The sequence below is a fragment of the Pleurodeles waltl genome, chromosome 5 (assembly GCF_031143425.1).
Source record: "Pleurodeles waltl isolate 20211129_DDA chromosome 5, aPleWal1.hap1.20221129, whole genome shotgun sequence".
In the NCBI taxonomy this organism is placed as follows: Eukaryota; Metazoa; Chordata; class Amphibia; order Caudata; family Salamandridae; genus Pleurodeles; species Pleurodeles waltl.
Genome location: NC_090444.1, coordinates 429,157,433 through 429,173,118, shown reverse-complemented (window position 1 = coordinate 429,173,118; position 15,686 = coordinate 429,157,433). Strand labels below are relative to the sequence as shown.

Genomic DNA, 15,686 nt, shown 5'->3' with positions numbered 1-15,686 from the left:
GCTGTGGAGATACCGGCTGGTCAGTGAAGTGACACAGACCGGTTTGCTGGTTCTTGCTGTTTTTTTTAGGTTCTTAAGTGGTGCCTCTACTCAGGAGGGGGATCTTCGGCAATTTGCAAAGCCTGGAGGTCTTCTGGGTCTTTTTCAGGTCAGTCCAATGGTCAGCTCATCCGCAGTGGTGACTGTCGGAACTCTGATGCAGCAAGCAGGGGTCTTGGAACTTCTTCTGGTGCAGCAGGTCCTCTGTTCTCGTGCTGTTGGGTTCTTTGGCGCTGTCTTTCTTTTCTTCCTGATAAATCTGATTTCTTGGTCTGGGGTGCCCACTAAATACTGAATTTAGTGGGCGTTTTAGGGGAAACCTGGTAATGTACAATGGGACACTTACCTTTGGGGTGGCTACACCCACTATAATGACCACTTCCTCTGGGAAGGGTCACTTCCCTAAACCGAATTGGCTATTTTCCTTCCATCCAAGATGGAGGAAAATTAAATAGAGGGTCCACTTCGCAGGCAACACCTTAGGGGGGGTGCATGCAAGGTGAGGCCACTCCTCCTACCCTTTGTGTGTTTTTCTGTCTTTAAAAAGTGGAGGTTTGCAGCAGGCCTGGGGGTCGAGTTTCAAGGGCGGTAGCCCTTTGAAGCGCACTGCCAGGGCAGTGCACATTCTTGAGGGAGGGGTGCTAGCTCCTCCACCCAGGAAGTGCATTGTTTTATAAACCAGAGAGACAGGGCTCTGCCCCAAGGTTTGTGTATTAGATGTCTTGATGTGGCAGGCTGGCTGGAACCAGCCAGCAATCAGGCCAGGATAGTTAGCTTTTGCAGGGGGCACCTCTAAGGTGACTCCTAGGTACATTTTATAATAAATCCAGTACTGGTACCAGTTTGGATTTATCTTTCTGAGTTGTTTGATACCAAACAACCCAGGGTTCAGAATAGCCATTATGTAGCTGGGAAACTCTTTTTGACCAGTGTCCAGCACATATATTAAAATGGCTGCTCTATTCATTGACTATGTCCCAGGTTTGGCAGGGACACAGTGGGGGCATATTGCTCATGCAGCTATCCCCTCACATATAATATGAAGCACCCTGCCTTAGGGCTGTAAGGCCTGCTAGAGAGGCCATAGTAAATGCAGTGTAAGGTAGTGTGCCAAGTCGAGTTTTTGTGTTGGGTTTGCACCAGAACACTCAGCCTGCTAGGGCAGTACTGGGTACATCTAGATGCATGGCCCCTGGTGGGTGGCACAATCAGTGCTGCTGTCCGCAGGGGCTTACCCCTAGTATCCCATGCCCTGGGTACCTAAGTACCTTTTACTAGGGACTTATAGTGGTAGCTAAAGGTATATTCAATTACCTTTACAATGTTTTAGGAACCAAACACTGATACTGGGAACCTGCTTAGCGGAATCAAACTGCACTCCAGTCCAAGTTGCATTGAGGAACCAGGCAAAAAGTTGGGGGTACTACAACAAGGTGCCAGTTTCCTACAGTTACCCCCAATTTATTGCCTGCTGGTAGTGTGTTTTTGACTGTGTTCACTGGGATCCTGCTAACCAGGACCCCAGTGACTGTGCTTTCGCCCTCTAACTTTGGTTGTGCCTGACTTTCTGCACCCCACAATTGGCATACTGGCGACCCCATGTAAGTCCCTAGTATATGGGACCTAGGTACCCAGGGCATTAGGGCAAGAGGGGTTCCCCATGGCTGCAGCATGTATTATGCCACCCATGGAGGCCCATGCTAAATGTGCCTGCAGGCCGGTCATTGCAGCCTGCATGAAAAGGTGTATGCACCCTTTAACTACAGGTCACTGCACCGGGTCACTGTAAATCACCCCTATGGCAGGCCCTCCTAGCTGAGAGGGCAGGGTGCAAGTACCCATGTGTGAGGGGACCCCTGCATGATCAAAGGTACCCCCACAAACTCCAGCTCCATTTTCCTGGAATTCATGAGTGCGGGGAAGCCATTTTACCTCTGTATTGGACATAGGTTATTACCTATGTCCAACTACATAATGCTAACTCCAAACCAGGGCATGTTTCGTATCAAACATGTCGGAATCATACTCCAATATTGTTGCCAGTATTGGTTGTATGATTCCATGTACTCTGGGGGGCTCCTCAGAGGACCATCAGCTTTGCTCCTACCAGTTCACAGGGTTTTCCCGGGCAGCCTAGGCTCCTGCCATCCTACAGACGAGTTTCTACCCTCCAAGCTCAGGAAGGCAGAACAAAGGATTTCCTTTGCGAGAGGGAGGCACCACACTCTCCGTCTGGAAATAGGTGTTATATGGCTTGGGAGGGGTAGCCTCCCTGAGCCAATGGTATGATTTGAAGGGCACATTTGGTGCCCTCCTTGCATAAACGGGTTTGCACCAGTCCAGGGACCCTCCTGTCCCTGACCTGGCGTGAAACTGGATGATGGAAAGGGGAGTTACCCTTCCCCATTACCACCCATGGGGTGGTCCCCGTGCTCCTCCAGGTGGCCACTTGATTCTACCACCATGACATCACAGTCCCCTCCTGATAAGTGGACACCCTGCTAGGCGACCAATCCCCCTTTTAGGGCTATTTAGGGTCTCCCTCTTAGGTGGGTCAAATTCGAAATGCAAGATTCCAGCAGGACTTCTCTGCAGCTTCTGGCCACTGGAACTGCAACTGGACTTCACAGGAACCTGCAATCTGCAGCTCCAGCAATGACTTCGCTCTGCAACATTGTTTCTACGGCTCCTTCCAGGAACTGCAACATTTCCCCGACTGTGTATCCTCCGAGGACGGTAATTCTTCAGTCTGTAACAAGAACCAAGAAGGAATCTCCATTGGAGTGAAGGAGTCACTCCGCTGCATCCACAGGCACCAACTGCAACGACGACCGGCCCCATGGATCCTCTCTCCTGCAACGCTGCATGGATCATGCAACACAGGTGGTGGACTGGAGTGGTACCCTCGGTCCTCTCTACCAGCTGTCCAACTTGAAAGGTGGTGAGTCTTTGACTCTCCTTGTAAAATCGTACCCCTGTGCACTGCGACTCTTGCAGCTACCAAGGCTTGTTGGCTCTTCTTCCAAGGGATCGTCAGGCTCTGCGTAGCCCTGACCTCCAGCACTCCTCCCTGCAACGCACAGTCTCCTGCCTGCTGCTCCAGCGACGTGGGACTCCTTTCCAGGTGTGCTGAGTGGGCCTCTCTGCAACTCCTGTGCCTGCAGCCTGTGAGTTGCCTGTGGGGGCTGTATCCTCGACTTCTGGCTCTCCTCACTGCTGAGGATCGCCTGGGACTCTCCTCCTTGGGTTGAGTCCCCTCACACCTTCCTGGCCCCCAGCAGCTCTGCAACTCTTCATCTGCGACTCTTGCCTTTGCCAAGGCTTTTTGGTGGTTTTTCCACACCACTGATGGACGGCAACACTTCTTTTGACGTGGGACATCCAGGGGCGGCTTCCATAGGGGCAGAGGAGCATAGTCGTCCCCGTCTCGCCCCATGCAGCGGCAGCTGCAAACCTTCTCCCAAAGAACGATCACAAACTGTGTTTATGATCGTTTTTTGGGAAAAGGGGTCGGGCCACGGGGGTGATGTGCACTGGGGCGGGTGCTCGGCACCCCCCTCCCCTCAGAGCGCATGTGTGTTTGGCCAGCCGTCTTGGTCCGGCCAAACACATGCGCACAGGACTCCCAGTCTGCCTGGGAACGTCCAGCCAATCCTGGTGCTACTCTAAGCAGCATCAGGATTGGCGCAGGGCAGGCTGGGAGCCTGTGCCTGCAGCACCAGCGAGACGGGAGGAGGCAGAGGAGCAGCGCCGGAGTGAAGGATAAGTGTTTTGTTTTTAAGTTTGTATTTAATTGTACCCCCCCCGCTCGCATGCGCGCCACCCCGCCCCTTTGAGTTAGACCGAACCGCGACTACAGACTGTGACTGCATCACTTCTTGAACTCTTTGTCTGTTCATGTGCTGCATAGCCGACTCCAGGTCTTCACTGTCGACCTGGTCATGAATCTGCAGAAGGGTGGGTAGTTGCTCCTGCCCCAACTGGAAACTCCAACTGGAATACGACTCGGTCTCCTTCATTTGCAGGTCCTCCTCTGTCAGGATCCATCTTGTGTTTCTTCCAGTTTTGCTTGGGTCTTGCACAGTCCTTTTACAAAGTTTACCTGTGGGTTTGGGAAACAACAGGTACTTACCTCTTCTCCCCTGGTCGTTGGAGGGGGACACTCTGGTACATACCTTTTGTGGTTCCTGGCTCCTCCAGCTCCCCTCTACAGATTCCACTTACCTGGGTGTGGGTCTGCCTTTCGCATTCCATTTTCTTTGTATGTGGTTTGGCCTCCCCCCTAGGGTCTCTATGGTTTACTGTCATTTCACTGTTTTCTATTGCTTTCTATGCCCATTCCTGATTACTAATGTATATATAATAGTGTGCTTACTCACATGTAGGAAAGTACCCTCTTTCTTGGCATGGTTACCCCCATTTTCTGCCTATCGGCAGTGTGTTTGACTGTGTTCACTGGGATCCTGCTAACCAGGACTCAGTGGTTATGCTCTCTCCCTTTAAACTTGGTTACTTGAACCCCATTCACTCCACATTTGGCATACTGGTTTCCCCTTGTAAGGCCCTAGTATATGGTACCCAGTGCATTAGGGCACCAGGGGACGTCAATGGGCTGCAGCATGTATTATGCCACCCATAAAGAGCCCATGTAAAGTGTATCTGCAGGCCTGCCATTGCAGCCTGCATGAAAGGGTGCATGCACTCTTTCAATACAGATCACTACACCAGGTCACTGTAATCCTCCCCTATGGTATGCCCTCCTAGCCCAGAGGGCAGGATGCAATCCCCTGTGTGTGAGGGCACACCTGCATGAGCAGAGGTACCCCCACGAACTCAAGCTCCATTTCCTGGACTTTCTGAGTGCGGGGAAGCCATTTTAGTCATGCATTGGACATAAGTCACTACCTATGTCTAGCCACATAATGGTAACTCCGAATCTGGGCATTTTTGGTATCAAACATGTAAAAATCATACCCCAATACTGTTGCAAGTATTGGTTTTATGATTCCATGCACTCTGGGGGCCTCCTTAGACGACCATCAGCTTTGCTCCTACAAGTTTGCGGAGTTATCCCGGACAGCCCAAGCTGCTGCCACCCCTCATACAGGTTTCTGCCCTTCTGCTGCTTGAACAGCTCAAGCCTAGGAAGGCAGAACAAAGGATTTCCTTTGGGAGAGTAGGGTAACACCTTCTCCCTTTGGAAATAGGTGTAACATGGCTTGGGAGTGGTAGCCCTAGGGGTGGTGTCCAGAGCTCCTCCAGAGGGTCCCTGGGTTCTGCCATCTTGAATCCTATGTGGGTAGTGGCATCTGGGAGCCTTTGAACGGCCAGGTCAGGCAGGTGACGTCAGAGCCCCCTTCTGATAGGTGGTCACCTGGCTAGGTGACCAATCCCCCTTTCAGGGCTATTTAGGGTGTCTCCCTCTTGGGTGGGTCCTCAGATTCGACTTGCAGGATACCAGCAGGCCTCCTCTACAACCTTACTTCGATTTCTAGCTACTGGAACTGCAACTGGACCCTCCAGGAACCGACAATCTGCACCCATAATGGAGACTCTGCTTGCAACATTGCCTCCACGGCTCCTTCCAGCTTGTGCAACATTTCCCCGGCTGTGCATCCTCTGAGGGCAGCAAGTCTTTAGTCTGCATGAGAAGGAAGAAGAAAGGAAGGAGTCATTCCCCTGCATCCACAGGCACCAACTGCAACGAGGACCGGCTGTGTGGATCTCCTCTCATCCTGAGCTGGGTGGATCCTGCATCACGGTTGGTGGTCCGGAGTAGTCCTCTTGGTCCTCTTTGCCAGCTGTTAAACTTTAGTGGAGGTAAGTCCTTGTCTCTTGCAGCTACCAGGGCTTGTTGGCATCTGCTCCAAAGGATCTTTGGGCTCCGTGAAGCCCCAGCCCCCAACACACTTTCCTGCGATGCACAGTCCTCTGCGTGTTTCTCCTGCTGTGTGGGACCCTTCAGTTGTGCTGCGTGGGCCTCCTCGTTCTTCATCCAGTGGGTCTCCTGTGGGAGCTGCCTTTTCTTCTGTGGACTCGCTGCCTTATTGAGGGCTCCCCCTAGGACTCCCCACATGGGTTGAGTCCTTCTGGACCTGGCTGGTCCCCGGCAGCTCCACTTTTGCTTCATTGCGAATTCTGCCTTTCCCAAGACTTGTTGGTGGTTTTTCCACACCACTAACCAACTGCAATCATCCATCGGGCGTGGGACGTCGATTGCATCCTTCAGGAACTCTCCTCCAGCTCCAGAACTGCATTGCTGACCGTCTTCATCCTACCGTAGACCAACTCCTGCAACCACAGTCGGGTGGGTAGTGGCTCCTGCCCCCACTGGACACTTCTGTGACTTCTGGACTTCGTCTCCTTCTTCCACAGATCTTCCTCTTCAGAAACCCACCGCTGGTTTCTTGCAGTCTTGTCTGGGTGTTGCAATATCTTCTTTTTTGTCCTTTTGGGTGGTTTGGGGAAAATCCAGTAACTTACTCCTTTCTTCCTAGTCGTTGCGGGGCACTGTGGTACTTACCTTTGCGGTTTCCTAGTTCCCCCAGCTCCCCTCTACACACTCTACTTAACTAGGTGGGGGTCCTGCATTTGCATTCCATTTTTTTTAGAGTATGGTTTGGGTGCCCCTTAGGACACTATTGTCTATTTGCTATTGTAATGTTTTCTATTGTTTTCTAGGCCTAATTCTGATTACTAGTGTACATATTTAGTGTGTTACCTCATATTGGAAGGTTGCCTCCAAGTACTTTTTTGTAATTGTGTCACTAAAATAAAGTACCTTTATTTATGTAACACTGAGTGTTTTCTTTCATGTGAGTAAGTGCTGTGTGACCACAGTGGTATTGCATGACTCCTAGATAAGCCTTGATTGCTCATCCACAGCTATCTCTAGAGAGCCTGGCTTCTAGACACTACCTACATTTCACTGATAGGGGAACCCTACACCTGGTATAAGGTATAAGTACCATAGGTACCCACTACACACCAGGCCAGCATCCTACATTGGTGGCAGTGCGTGGGATAAGCACTTCCAATTGCCTTACCACACTGCACGTTGGTGCTTTCCACAGGGATGACAGCTTACTGACTAGGGGTACACACTGTACTTAGTGTCAGGGAACTGGTCTCTTAAGTTTAGGTAAGCTAGGGGTCTAGGCATAGCCCTTGTTCTAAACCTCTTTGGAGAGACTAGTACTTAGGGTAGTTAGGAACACTTACACCACCCTAACAACACAACATGTCTTCAGAGCATCTCAGGCCATGGACTCACACTATGTGGGCCTCACTTTCAAGGAGTTGTGCTCAGAGAAGAACTTGAAGACAGGGAGGAACCCTATTAAGAGTGTGCTTCTGGACCTGCTCCTCCTGGATGGCCAAGACAATGCTGGTAGCCAGGAGGAGGATGGTGGGGGAGGAAGATGTAGACTCCTGACTCCCAGTGTTCGAAAGACAGGATCGGGACACTGAGGAGGGGCAGCATGGTCCCTCAAAGGATCACAGAGTCCCTAGTAAACCCCCTAGCCTAGCTGGGAGCACTTCAGGTGGTGGAAAGGAAAGCCATACCAGTACCACCCCCCCTTTGTGCTCAGAGGGTTAGTTGAGAGTGTCACTAAGAATAGGGACAGATCCTCCTCCTCTGCTCACTCTCATGTCACCTCTGCCTCTGAGGTGACACATTGTTCAACTCCAGGGGAAGACTCCCTAGATAGGGAACTCAGACAGCAGAGACAGGAGGAAGCCAAGCTGAGGCTGCAGCAGCAACAGCTAGCCCTAGATAGGGAGGCCTTGGTGGTAGAGAGAGAGAGAGACGGAGACGGGTTTGGGGTTAGCACCCCATGGTGGCAGGAGCTTTAGTTTCAGGGAACCTAGAGTCAGAGAGGGCTCTTGCTTCCAGGAATTTAACCAAGGTTGTTCCCCCATACAAGGTTGGGGATGACATTTACAAGTAGTTCACTGCTCTGGAAAGGGCCTATAAAGTACAAAGGGTCCCTCAGAGACAGTGGGCTGCTATGCCTGTGGCTCTCCTTCTCTGACAAAGGGAGAAATAGACTTCTCACTGTCAGGAAGGAAGATGCTGACAACTGTTCAGTTTTAAAATCTGCACTCTTAGATGGATTTGGTCTCACCACTGAGCAATATAAAATCAAGTTCAGGGAGACCAGGAAAGAGTCTTCCAAGGATTGGGTGTATTTTGAGAACTTTTCTGCTAAAGCTTTGGAAGGCTGGTTACATGGCAGCAAAGTCAGTGACTATTAGGGCTTATATGAACTGATCTTGAGAGAGCATATGTTGAACAACTGTGTGTCTGAGTCCTGTCTGATCTGACCTGCCCCAAGAAATGAGAAAGAAGGCAGACAAATGGGTCAGAACTAGGGTGAGCAGAAAAGCTCACACAGGGGGTCACAACAAGAAAAAGGAAGCAGGTACATCTCATGACAAGGGTAGGGACAAAGACAAAAGTAAGGAGTCTTCATCAGGGTCACTAAACTTTTCTGGGGATGGGTCTAAAACCTCTTCCTCAAATTTTAAAAAGCTATGGTGTTATGTTTGCAAAAGCATAGGCCAGGAGACGGCTCCTGCCCTAAGAAAGGCACCATGCCAACCACCACTACAAATCCCACTTCTACTTCTAGTGCCCTTAGCAATAGCAGTAGTGGGGGACTACTAACAGTAGTCAGTCCAAGGGTGTAGCTGGGCTCACTTTAGGAAATAGAGTGGGGGCTGGTTTAGTTAGGGAGACAACAAAGGCTATATTAGTCTGTGATGGGGGCATTGATCTTGCCACCCTTGCTGCCTGTCCCCTTAACATAGATAAGTAGAGGCAGCAGCCCTTGATAAAGGGTGTTCAGCAAGAGGCCTACAGGAACACAGCTGCCAGTGTCACTATGGTGACTGAAAAACTGGTGTCCCCTGAGCAACACCTACTTGGTCACCAGTACCAAGTGACTGATGCTCATAACAACACTATATGCCACCCCATGGCAGCTGTTGATTTCAGCTGAGGAGGTTGGGTGGGAGTTACTGGTCCAAAGTAAGTTGGTGTGTCCACAGACCTACCTGTACAGTGTCTACTTGGGAACAACTTGGAGACTTCAGCTTGGGCTGAAGTCGAGTTAGAGGCCCATGCAGTAATGCTGGGCATCCCAGGACATATCTTTACCATTACTAGACCACAGGCCAAGAGGCAAAAATATCAGGGAAACTTGTAGCCTGGAACAATGGTGCAAGAGCTTCCAAAACCTAAGGGTAGGAAGGGCAAAAAGGTGACCCCTACCACACCCTCCAGTGAGGATTCTCTCTCTGGGGAGGAAGAAACCACTCCCTTGGCAAAACCTACACCTAAGGAGATGAAAGCTGACACAGCTGAGCTCTTAGATACAGGGGGCCTGCAACCGAGGAATTCAGTATGGCACAGAAGATCTGTCCCACACTGGAGGGCTTGAGACAGCAAGCTTTCATACAAGAGACAGGGGATGTCAGTGGCACCCACAAGGTGTACTGGGAAGACAACCTCTTGTTTTCAGAGCCAAGGGAACCCAAGCCCGGTGCCACCAGAAGATTGGTAGTACCTGTGCAATACAGAGACCTTTTTTGTTGACCATGGTATATGATATTCCCCTGGCAGGTCACTTGGAGCAAAGTAAGACTTGGGACAGACCTGTCCTCACTTTCACTGGCCCCACATGTCAGAAGACACTAAGGAGTTTTGTTGCTCCTGTGACACCTCTCAAGCCAGTTGCAAGACAGGTGGCACCCCAAAACAAAATTTTAATTCAAATTCCAGTGGTTGGGGTTCCATTTGAGAGGGTTGGGGTGGATACTGTCGGCCCCTAGACCCACCCACAGCCTTTGGGAACAGATTTATTCCAGAAGTGGTGGACCATGCCACCAGGTGCCCAAAAACTATTCCTCTAAGGACCACTACAGCTCCTGCAGTGGCAAAAACCCTCCTGGGAATTTTCTCAAGAGTGGGCTTTCCTAAAGAGGTTGTATCTGATAGAGATGCAAACTTTAAGTCTGCATACCTAAAAGCAACATGGAAGGAATTTGGTGTTACTTACAAGTTCACCGCTCCTTACCACCCCCAAAAACAATGGTTTGGTAGAGAGATTTAACAAATCCCTTAAAGGCATGATCATGGGACTCTCTGAAAAACTCAGAAGGAGATGGGATGTCCTACTGCCATGCCTTCTTTTTGCCTACAGTGAGGTCCCTCAGAAGGGAGTGGGCTACAGCCCCTTTGAACTTCTGTTTCAAACCCTGTTAGTGGTCCTCTTGATCTTGTGAGGGAGGGCTGGGAGCAACCTCTCAAAGCCTCTAAACAGGACATATTAGACTATGTACTTGGCCTCCGATCAAGGATGGATGAGTACATGAAAAAGGCCACTAAAAACCTTCAGGCCAACCAGGAACTGCAAAAACAGTGGCATGACCAGAAGGCTGTTCTGACTGTGTACCAGCCAGGGCAGCAGGTGTGGGTCCTGGAGCCTGTGGCTCAAAGGACACTCCAGGACAAATGGAATGGTCCCCACACAGTAGTGGAAAAGAAGGGTGAGGTCACCTACTTGGTAGACCTAGGCACTCCCAGAAGTTCCCTCAGGGTGCTTAATGTGAACTGCCTGAAGCCCTACTATGACAGGGGTGATATGATCCTGCTCATGGCCACTGAGTGACCCTCTCCCTGACCTCTTCTTCCACACTACAGCTGATGGCTCAGTTGATGGGGTAGTCCTTGCAGACTGCCTTTCCGAGTCCCAGAAAGAAGTCTGCAGAAATCTCCTGGGCAGTTCTCAGAACTGTTCTCACTAACACCTGGACAAACCACATGGTGTGTACACACAATTGACACAGGGGCAGTTTGCCCATAAAAAGTAAAATAGGTAGGCAACCTGACCACGTTAGAGACTGCATCAAAGCAGAAGTGCCCAAGATGCTGGACCTAGGAGTAATTGAGTACTCAGACAGCCCCTGGGCTAGCCCAGTGGTGCTGGTCCCAAAACCTCATTCTCAGAATGGGAAGAGATAAATTAGGTTTTGTGTTGACTATAAAGGGCTCAACACTGTCACAAAGACATCCTATACCTAGGGCAGATGAGCTAATAGATACACCGGCATTTGCCAAGTATCTGAGAACATTTGATTTGACTGCAGATCAAATGATGCCAAACCTAAGACAGCATTTTCAACCACTGGAGGGCATTATCACTTCATGTGATGCACTTTGGTCCACAAAATGCACCTGCCACATTTCAGAGGCTGGTGAATACAGTCCTCCAAGGATTGGAAGCCTATAGTGCAGCTTATCTGTATGATATAGCTGTCTTTAGCTCCACCTGGAAGGATCTCTCAAAATACCTGTGGAATGTTTTGGAGGCTCCGCAGAAAGCAGGGCTCATTATCAAGATACAGCAAGGGAAGGTAGTATATCTGAGACACCTGGTAGGTGAAGGCCAGATTCAACCACTGCAGGGGAAGATTCAAACCATTTTGGATTGGACTCCCTCTACCACTCAGACTCAGGTGAGAGGCTTTTTTAGGCCTCACTGGGTATTACAGAAGGTTCATTAAGAACTATGGCTCCATTGTAGCCCCTCTTAATGACCTCACCTCAAAAACAAAATGCCCAAGAACGTTTTAGGGACAGCAAGCTGTCAAAAAGTTTTTGATGATCTTAAACAGGCCATGTGCTTTGCACCTGTTTTAAGAAGTCCTGACTACTCCAAGTAGTTCATAGTTCAGACAGATGCTCCTGAGGGAGGGGTTAGGGCAGTGTTATCACAACATAACACCGAGGGCCAGGATTCACCTTCACCTGTAGCTTTTATAAGCAGAAGGTTGAGCCCCTGGGAAAAGCATTGGTCAGCCATAGAAAGGGAGGCATTTGCTGTGGTCTGGGCCTTGAAGAAGTTGAGGCCATACTAGTTCGGCACTCACTTCCTTGTTCAGACAAACCACAAACCCCTTCTTTGGCTCAAACAGATGAAAGGTAAAAATCCCAAACTGTTGAGGTGGTCCATATCTCTAGAGGGAATCGACTATACAGTGGAACATAGACCTGGGGGTAATCACTCTAATGCAGATGGACTCCCCAGAGATTTCCACTTAGACAATGAAGACTCATCTGCGCAAGATTAACCATATTGTCCTTCGTTTGGGGGGAGGGGTACAGGTTGTGTAGGAAAGTACCCTCTTTCTTGGCATGGTTACCTCCATTTTCTGCCTGTTGTCAGTGTGTTTGACAGTGTACACTGGGATCCTGCTAACCAGGACTCCAGGGATTATGCTCTCTCCCTTTAAACTTGGTTACGTAAACCACATACAGCCCATATTTGGCATACTGGTGCCCTCTTGTAAGTTGCTAGAATATGGTATCCAGGGCATTGGGGCACTAGGGGATACCCAGGGGCTGCAGCTTGTATTATGCCACCCATGGGGAGCCCTTGCAAAGTGTATCTGCAGACCTGCCATTGCAGCCTGCATGAAAGGGTGCATGCACCCCTTTTCACTACAGGTCACTGTAAGTCACCCCGATGGTAGAGGGCAGGGTGCAAGTACCTGTGTGTGAAGGCACCCCTGCACTAGCAGAGGTAACCCCACGAACTCCAGTTCCATTTTCCTGGACTTTGTGAGTGGGGGATGCCATTTTATGCGTGTACTGGACATAGGTCGCTATCTATGACCAGCGACATAATGGTAACTCTGAACTGAGGCATGTTTGGTATCCAACTTTTCAGAATCATAACCCAATACTGTTGTCAGTATTGGAAGTATGATTCCATGCACCCTGGGGTCTCCTTAGAGGAACCCCAGCATTGCAACTACCAGCCTGCTGGGGTTTTCTGGGCAGCCCACGCTGCTGCCAACTCTCAGACAGATTTCTCCCCTCCTGCTGCTTGAACAGGTAAAGCCCAGGAAGGCAGAACAAAGGATTTCGTTTGGGTGAGTGGGTAACACCCTTTTCCCTTTGGAATTAGGTGTTACATTGCTTGGGAGTGGTAGCCTCCCCAAACCAGTGGTATGCTTTGAACGGCACATTTGGAGCCCTCCATGCATAAACCAGTCTACACCGGTTCAGGGACCCCCCCCAGTCCCTGCTTTGGCTCGAAACTCGACAATGGAAAGGGGAGTGACCACTCCCCTGTCCCTCACCACCCCAGGGGTGGTGCCCAGAGCTCCTCCAGATGGTCCCTGGGTTCTGTCATCTTGAATCCAAGGTGGACAGGTGCCTCTGGGAGCATCTGAGTGGTCCATAACGAAGACTCTGCTTGCAACATTGTTTCTACAGCTCCTTCCAGTTTCTGCAACATATCCCGGCTGTGCATCCTCTGAGAACAGCAAGTCTTCAGTCTGCATGAGAAGGAAGAAGGAATCTCCCTTGCAGTGAAGGATTCATTCCTCCGCATCTGCAGGCACCAACTGCAGCGACGATCAGCTGCATGGATCTCCTCTCATCCTGAGCTGCATGGATCCTGCATCATGGGTGGTGGTCCGGAGTAGTCCTCTTAGTTCTCTCTGTCAGCTGTCCAACTTTGGTAGAGGTTAAGCCCTTGCCTTCCCATGCAGGACAGTACCCTGTTCATGGCGTCTCTTGCAGTTACCAAGGCTTGTTGGCATCTCCTCCAAGGGATCTTCAGGCTTCATGTAGCCCCAGCCCCCTACACTCCTTCCTGCGACGCACAGCCCTCTGCGTGCTTCTCCTGTGGCGTGGGACCCTTCTCCAGTTGTGCTGCGTGGGCTCCTCTGCGACTCCTGGGTTTTCGTCCAGTGGGTCTCCTGTGTGGGCTGCCTTTTCTTCTGTGGACTCCCTGCCTTACTAAGAGTCCCCTTAGAACTGTCCCCATCGGTTGAGTCCTCCTGGACCATGCTGGTCCCTGACAGCTCCACCTTTTGCTTCATCAGGACTTCTGCCTTTGCCAAGGCTTGTTGGTGGTTTTTCCACACCACTAACCGACTCCAATCATCCATACAGTGTGGGACATCGACCGCATCCTTCAGGAACTCTCCTCTGGCTCCAGGGCTGCATTGCTGACAGTCTTCGTCCTACCGTCAACCAACTCCTGCAATCACAGTCGGGTGGGTAGTGGCTCCTGCCCCCAGTGGGCACTTCTGTGACTTCTGGACTTGGTCTCCTTCTTCCACAGGTCTTCCTCTTCAGGCATCCACCGCTGGTTTCTGGCAGTCTTGCCTGGGTGTTGCAATATCTTCTTTTTCGTCTTTTTGAGTGATTTGGGGAGAATCCAGTTACTTACTCCTTTCTTCCTGGTCGCTGGTGGGCACTGTGGTACTTACCTTTGCAGTTTCCTAGTTCCCCCAGCTCCCCTGTACCCACTCCATGTACCTAGGTTGGGGTCCTACATTTGCATTCCATTTTTTTTAGTACATGGTTTGGGCTCCCACTAGGGACACTATTGTCTATTGCCCTGTTTTCTATTGTTTTCTATGCCTATTACTGATTACTTGTGTACATATCTAGTGTGTTACTTACCTCCTACTGGAGGGTTGCTTCTCTAGTACTTTTTGGGGGAGGGAATATGGAATGGATCATATTCGTAGGGTTTCTTTTTTGTTCTCTTGTCAGAGCAACCAACAGTATGTTCTTATAAAAAAAAAATATATATGCCTCTTTACACCCCTTCCATGTTTACTCTGCAACTTCTGGGCCTTCCACTTTATCATCCCATACAATTGCTCGCCATACACATGAATGCAAAACTATCACTACACTTTAATCACCTTGCTTAATACAGTTAATCTCCTTGGCATTTTTCTCACCCAACGGCCATTCATGATGCCACACAAACATTTTTAGATTGTAGTTCTGTCATGGTTTTGAACTTCTAATCCTCTGTAAAGCATTGAGCTGTAGAAGCTATAAAATTAAGTACATTGGCCATCAAAAATTATAAGTAAGGCTGCCAAGTAGTTGCATGATCACCATTGGGGAAATACTGTTTATTTGTTTTGAGCATCTGACAAGTGGTTCAAGATTATGTCCCTCTGGATGAAATGATTACCTGAGAATGATAATTATGTGATCTCAATTCGCATCTGAATAAAGGTAGAGCTTGGAGCTTTTGGAGGGGAGATAGGGAGGATAGACATGCAAAGTAAATACATCAGTGAGGACACAGGGTGTCACACCATTGAGCCTGTACTAGATACTGGGTGAGAGTCCAAAAAAATGGCACAGGTTTATACAGAATAAGACGTAGTTTGGTAGTACCCTCAGTGCTGGGTGGAGATTGTTCTAGAAGGTTCCTCTGGCCCCCTTTGTTTTTCCTCCACTTGAGCTTAAACTTCAGAATGTGACTGGGTGGCTAGCCTTAAGACCGGGATGTAATGTAGGGATATTTCCCCCAGACTGTCATGCAGGTATGCAAGGTATTTTGAACTTTATTTCCTAACACCCAGAGCCCGAAGAACCGATTCAATGTCGGTTTAAGCCACCTTGTCTTTTCAGGTTGAAGCTTATCCCACCGCTTATTTTAGATCCTTGAGAGAAGTTGGATCTTTCTTTCTTGCTTGCTTTCCTTCTTTCAATGATCTGTTTTTTTCATGCAAGGAACAAGATGAAGCTGTGGAGAAGATTCAGTCAGAACATATTTATAGCTATGGTGGGAAGGAAGCTCAGAATCTCACAAGAA

At 49.7% G+C, this 15,686-nt stretch overlaps 1 protein-coding gene across 1 annotated transcript in view; it reads right to left on the bottom strand.

The window, feature by feature from the left end:
- PSME4 (proteasome activator subunit 4) overlaps window positions 1-15,686 on the bottom strand; it is a 1,396,200-nt gene that overhangs the window by 252,503 nt on the left and 1,128,011 nt on the right. The gene's annotated exons all lie outside the window — the stretch shown is intronic.